The sequence below is a fragment of the Hylaeus volcanicus genome, chromosome 7 (assembly GCF_026283585.1).
Source record: "Hylaeus volcanicus isolate JK05 chromosome 7, UHH_iyHylVolc1.0_haploid, whole genome shotgun sequence".
NCBI classification, from domain to species: domain Eukaryota; kingdom Metazoa; phylum Arthropoda; class Insecta; order Hymenoptera; family Colletidae; genus Hylaeus; species Hylaeus volcanicus.
Window position 1 is genome coordinate 882,952 of NC_071982.1, and position 7,220 is coordinate 890,171.

Genomic DNA, 7,220 nt, shown 5'->3' on the forward strand with positions numbered 1-7,220 from the left:
AGGTAACGAAACAAAATGAAAAAAAGATAAAAATTTGGGGTGGGTGGGTGGGTGGGTGGGTGGGAGGGAGGGAGGGAGGGGGAGGGGAACGAGTAACAATGGTAGTCATTTACGATAGATTTGTATTTTTCAGTGTTGAGAAGTTTTTTATACCGCTGTTATATTCTTGTCTAAATATCTTAGTTCGGAAAGAATGCGTGAGAGAAGAGTTGTGTGTATTTTAGCGTACATGCGATTAGGCTCGTACAAGTGTGGCGAGTGCAATGGAGAGAGAGAGAGAGAGAGAGAGAGAGAGAGAGAGAAAATATGGGAGAGAAAGCGTTAAACGGTTGATCGAGAAAGGGTAGCGAGCGAGACGAAAGAAAAAATCTAGGCGTAAAAATGTTGGACGGATTATCGCGTGGAACGCGATATCGTACGAGCGACGAAATCGAACCGATTGCATCGCATCGCGATGTAATCGAAAGTGTTCAGTCGTCGCCGACGGATTTGTAGCGTTTTGCGTTTGCTAGGAAAAAATGCAAACCGGTCCGTGGGACGGAACGTTTCCAACGTACCGAAATTCTTTCTCCCGAACGAGACGAACCGAGACTCGTATCCTTGACGGCCCGGCGACCGGTTTGCATTTTCTACCACGGAAAAGAGCCGTAAAAAAAAAAAAGAAACGTACTTTTGACGCGTACTCGCGTGCGTCACGTCCGCAGATGCGAAACCAAATAATATTCGACGGAATCGGAAGAAACGGTAAAGAGCCGTTCGTGGACGTTGCGTGGTTCGCAAACGCGGGGTGTCTGTTGATACGATTCACGCGTGTACATTTGTAAAATGTCACACTCCGCGAGCGATACTTCCGAGTTACGCAACGAAGCTTTGTAAACCATCACCTGTCGATTACGACAAGATACTACTTGTCTCCGATTGCGTGACTTTAGAAATAGCCGCGCGCGAGTTGTCGTCATTCTTCGGATAAACGCGACACGTATAGCGAGTATTTTTGTTGTGAAGATGCATCGAGACCGTATTCGCTCCGTACACGCTTCGCGAACATCGTCGACGAACGCGAGCTATGTACGAAACCCGACTGCGATTCCTCGCGAGCAAGCCTTTCCCGAGGAACGGGTTTTTCCGAAGGTTGTGTCGTAAAAACTCGGAACAAACGGAACGCGAAGAGTTTGAGCGAGCGCGAGCCAACGACACGTCCACGACACGTCTACTTTCTGGTTATCGTTACGTTCGCCGGACGTACAACGCACCACCTACTCGAATAACCGTATACAACTTCCTTGCTCACCCTCCGATGTACCGTGTTCCGCATACGATTCGATTGATTTTTATTTTTTTAAATAAACGTCGTCCTTGTATACTTGGCATTCTAACGGAGACAAACATTCATAGTGTTCGTAGGGATAAGTTACGTGTCTATTTCCAGTTTAATTTGTCATTTGTTCCTTTGGTGTTTCGTTTACAAAGTTTTCCAGTTCGTTATCGTTGATCTTTCTCTCGAGTTATCTCGTAGACGAAGACGTCGTTCACCGTGGACGAACGCGAACCGGACAGAAGCTAGGCGAGGCTAAACGAGGCGAGGCGAGGCGAGGCGAGGCGAGGCAACGCAACGGGGAATTACTGCTGCCGATCGCGATCGAGTCGAAGCGAAGAAATTTTTAAAAAAATTTTTATCGATCGCGCGGACTCGTCGCGATCATCGCGGCGTGAAAATCGACGCGCGAGCCCGTCTTCGCATCTCGCGAACGATCGACTATCGAAGCGGGTGCTCTATTCCCACTGGAAACGCGCACCCCTTTTCATCCTTCTAGTTTCTCCTGTTCTCAAAAATCCTAAAGACCGGGCGAGCGCGTCCCGTCTTTCCTTCCTCCGTTTTGCGAATTTCTATATTGTCGCTACGATTATTACTATTAGTTGATAATGTTCTGACGCGATTAATATTAACGCCGTTATTATTTCGATTATCGTTATCACTATTACTATTATTCGATTACGATCCGAACGATAACGATGATGATAATTATTATGATGACGACGACGAAGATATATTATTATTATTATTATTATTATCATTATTATTATAGCATCTATTATAGATATATATGCGTATGTATATCTCCATGTACCAAAGAAATAGTCAAACACACATTTTGACACCGATATATACATGGACACGTGCACGTATACACGTACACATGTACACGCGTACACGCATGCAGAAATCGAGACGGGTAGAAAGCAGTACTCGATACGAAGGGACGCAAAGGCAATCGCGGCGAAACGCGATCGATCGTAAGCGTAGATCGGCTCACGATTTTTCGGCGGCCGCGCCTCTAGCGTCTTTTCGGATCGTCCAAAAGTTCCGTTCTCTTTTTTGGTACCAAATTTTGACCGTGGATCGCAACTGAATCGTAAAACCGCGTCGATCGAACGTCGAAAACGATTTAGAGGGACGTTTGTTTGGTAGAAAATTGGTAAACGGTTTCGCGGTACGGTCGCGGTCGGTTCGGTTGTATCCGTACGCGGTCACTTATCCAACGATTCTGCTATCCTAATCGACGCGTGACCGTTTGATCCAAGACCCATCGAACCATCATACGGAACAAATATACCACACCGTGTGTTTTCTTTCATTTCGATCGATTAACGAATCGATGAATGAATTAGTACATCGAGCGAGGTCAATCCACTGCGCCCGCGATACTGGCCGCGCGTCTAGAGCTAGTTTAGATAAACTTAATGTATGTACATGTATATGTTTAACGGAGACACTTAGAAAACGTAAAACGTGATAAGGCTATAAGACACAGTGTAAACTGGAGCTGGGAGCCGTGCAATATTCTTACCAGACGAAAGAAAGCAACAAAGCGACAAGCAAAAAAAAAAAGAAAGAAAAACAAAAAAAGAGAGAGAGAAACGGAAGGAAGAGAATGCGAATGTGTGCGAGAGAGGGAGTGAAAGAGCGGGAGAGAACGAGGGAAACGCGATGTCGGGAGCGAAGAAGCATTGCTAGAAGAAAGGAAAGAGAAGATATTTTTTTATTTTTTTAACGAAAGCCTGGAAACGAAAAATAGACTTTACACGCAAGAGATAATAGGTGAAAAAGGTGGGAGAGCGAGAGCGAGAGATAGAGTGCGCGTGCGAAAAAGAGAGGGAGGGAGAGAAAGAGCGGAAGGCAGAAAATACGGAGCAAAGTGCATCCCAGAGGCGGGCACAGTGCATGTCTTTTTTTTTTTTTTTTTTTTTTTTAAACGTAGAAATAGAAACTCTGACTGCTTTTGTTTCGTGGAAATTTTTACGAGAATAGTAAACGTCTGTTAGATACACTATATAACATAGAAACGAGAAGAAACCGACAAAGAAAATGAAACGGAGAAAGCTAAAAGGAGGAGAAATAGGTGGAACGAAAGTTGTAATAGCGATAACGGAACTGGATTTTTTAATATGTCGTTTCGGATTTCTACCTATCTTTTTATGTACATTTATACGTCGACGTTTGTTTTTATTGTAAAAATTTCGCCGTTTACATTCGTAAGTTATCGTAGAACCCTCTTGTTACTAATAACTATTACTTAAGATATCCACTTTTGTCCTAGCGTATAATTGTGAACGCAAATTTCTATGATTTTGTAATATAAACGATAATGCAATTAGAGGAAACTTACAAGTGCAACTTAAGTCCTAACTTGAAGTTACCAAACTGCGAGGTTTTCTTACTCGAAGGATATAATTTTTTATTAAAGCAACTTTTTGCGGAGCTCGTTTGAACGATCATCTTTATTTTTTTATACCAATGATAGTATCCTGCCCACCTCTGGGTGAAACGAGAAACGAGAAACGAACGCAACGTCTGTCTTATGCAAGACGCGATTCCTCCAACCCCACCCCACATCCTCCTCCGTCTCACCCTAGCACCTTTTACATTGCATTTCTATTTTTCATAACGTATGCTTTTTCATGTTTCGCTGCATCGGTTAACTACGACAAGAATAAACGCAATAAACGCTCGTCGCGTCTTGTAAATAAATCATCGATGGTCGCGTCTTGAATACCGACAGAGGTTTTTCCTAGCGTATACGCTAACGAAAGAGAAGCGGCTGAAACGATGGAAAAAGACAAAAGGAAAGCAAGATTCTAACTAGTCAATCCTCGATCTATGAAAGTTGCACGGAAGTTACGTACGAACGAACGAACGAACGAACGAACGAACGAGAGAACGTTTTTAGTTTCGTTTCACAAAAGACGCTTCGTTTGTATCTTCGATCCTTGAACTTTCATCAAAATCGATAGCTGTTAAAGCGTTTTATATGTCCTACTATGATAATTTAGGGACTAGATATTTACACGATCCGAGAGATCCTTTTTCTACGTTATTTCTACATATGTTCGTCTGTAATTTAACATTGTCCGTCGACATGGTTGTCACAGGCGTATCGTCGATCTTACTCTTTCATTGATTTTTAATAACGTCGAAAACGTCGTGAACGTCGAGGTCGCATTCGTTCGGCTGGACGTCAGTTTAGGAAAGTTTTACTTACTTTGTAATATTGTACTCGGCTATAACAACGTTCATTTTATTTACTTTCATTCGTGTTTTTCTCTTTTGTTTACACGTTCTTTTTCGTTGTTTTCCCGTTGAATGCAAACTACCCCACCCACTGGTCACCGAATGACCGAATTCGATCGATTGTTTCTTCACATTTTTCGCTTTCCATCGGCATCCTTTACACCTTCTCCTCTGGTTCCAGCGAATCCGTTGAGCAATCGTGGTAGAGAACAGCGAATAATCCCAAGAGGAAATGTACGCGAAGGAATAACGACTCGGGGTAGTTCCGAGTCGGCGTCGGTGTAAACCTAAACGATCGCTCGTTCACTGGTCGCCGAACAAATTATTTCATCGTCTGTCTGTCCTTTTTTAAGCGTTTTAATTAGCGGCTCGGAACTGACTCGAATCAAGTCCACGTTCGATCGCGTCGCTGCTTTCGGGGAACGATCGACTGCGCTTCGACGCGACATCGAGGTTCGACGGTTCGACTCGATCAACAACGATGGATCTAATTAGTTTTTGGGATAAAAGTACCTACACACCGCTACTTTTCTTACATCTCCATTTTTCCGCCGCTACGATTCTTACGACATCCCAGTGACCGTTCGACACAGTATTTAATAACAAATGGTAAATCGTTTAATACGACAGATAGACGAATCGAGTTCGAGTCTAACCAATGTCACGAGGCAACGCGACGCTAACTGACGCATCATCCATGGTTTATCGTTAGATTCTAACGACAAGTCCGAGGCTTATTGTTAGATTCAAAGTTGTAACGGCGTTTCCGGAATGGAAATTTGCCGCCGCAACATTTAGGATATTGCACACATTACGCTTAACGTAACCTTATGTAAGTAGCTACACTCGAGTGGAACAACAACACTTTGCTCTGTTTAATGGTTAACTCGATTCATCCGTTTGGCTGTTACCGTTAATGGTAGACATTTTTCATACGGTATCCACACTTGCGCGATAGCCGAATTCTACGATAAAACGAAAAAAACGAGAAAACCGAAAAAATTGTCCTCTTGTTTACCTTTCGAATAACTTTACATTAAGAATTTTTAATAAAGATCAACACTTGATGGAACTAACGATCAACAATTATTTACGCAACTTGATTCGGTTCAGTTCCCCGAATCACTCGATATTACGATTTTTCTCGAGATCGAGGAGGAACGAGGGATACAAACGAACGCGGGTATGCGTAAACGAGAGAAAAAGTTTATTATCGTAGATTTACGATAATTATTCGTTTAGCGTAGCGTTTAGCGTAGCGACGATAATACGATATTTATATCGATAGAACGTTTAATCGACAAAACGAGTCTGCGAACGCGGCTGGTCGCGTTGCTAGTTAATTCGCTCTTACCAGTCCTTTTTTCGAAATAGTCCCTTTATATAGACATTTACCGCGTAATGTTCTATTCTATGCTTAGAAGAGAAGAAGAAACTTTTTGTACACGTGGACCGGTCTCGATGCGCTTATTACCTTGGAACTTGGAACACGCTGCGTAGCCGATGGACCGAGCTATACCTCGATATGTATATATACAAGTGTGGCGACACGTATAACTTTCAGTCGTGATTTAGTTTCGTCACACACACACACACGCGCGCGCGCGCGCGAGTACGCAATCAACGTTCCTCGAATTTGGTTTATCGAGCGATCAAACAAAAAAAAAAATGAAAAGTTAGCGATGACGGACAAAAGCTACGGGCGCGTTCTTTTGCGCGACGCGAGCAACCGATTTAGAACAATTTTGAAGCAACCTGTTTTTATCGAACCTTTCAGATATTAATTATTGTACTGGTACGATTTATATTTTATTACACGTGTAAACGAAGAGATCCAAGTTATCGCCAAGTAGTCGGTGAAAATATTGCTAGTCTTCGACGTGGACAAGATTTATATGTATATCGCCGGAACGGTACATCTCGATTAGATGCATTCCCTTTCACTACAAGGTAACGAGTAACGAATAAATGAAAATTATGTGGTGGAAACTCGACTACATAGACACGTATATTTAAATCGTTGTAGCAGTTTAAATAAATAGGTGAATTCATACGGAGAATTGTATCGTTTACAGAACGATTCTCGCGTTCGTATACATATGTATATCTCCGATTTTACCATTTCGAATAACGTTTTTAAAGCAACACCTTCTCTTTATCCGTGATTAAAATTATCGTGTAAGAATACGTAAACTAATTTTAAATACCACATTATCGTGTTAGAGTAGCGTTTAAAGTACGTCGAAGCAATACTATTTATGCGATATTTTTTACGTCGAAAGATCTAGATAAAACGTCTTCTCCCGTTATCGAGTACACGAGATTTCCAACTCGAAGCGTATTTTCTAACAACGAGTGCGGACAAAGGCGGAAGAGTTCTCGAGGACCACCGAGAGAAAGACTACGGTCACCGAAAGAAAATGCACCGCGAGAACTTTTCTACCACCGATTCTCGACGAGAGCCTCCCATGTCAGAACGAAAACCCAAAATTTCACTCACAGACAATATTTTTGAGCTTTTGCCAAGTATTTGCCGAGCGATCCGCGTACCGGCTACACACCGCGCGAAATCCAAACGTATCCGTCGCAATGATAACACGATCGATCCGACGGACCGAAGAATCCTGAGAGAAGCATCGCGAACGCAATC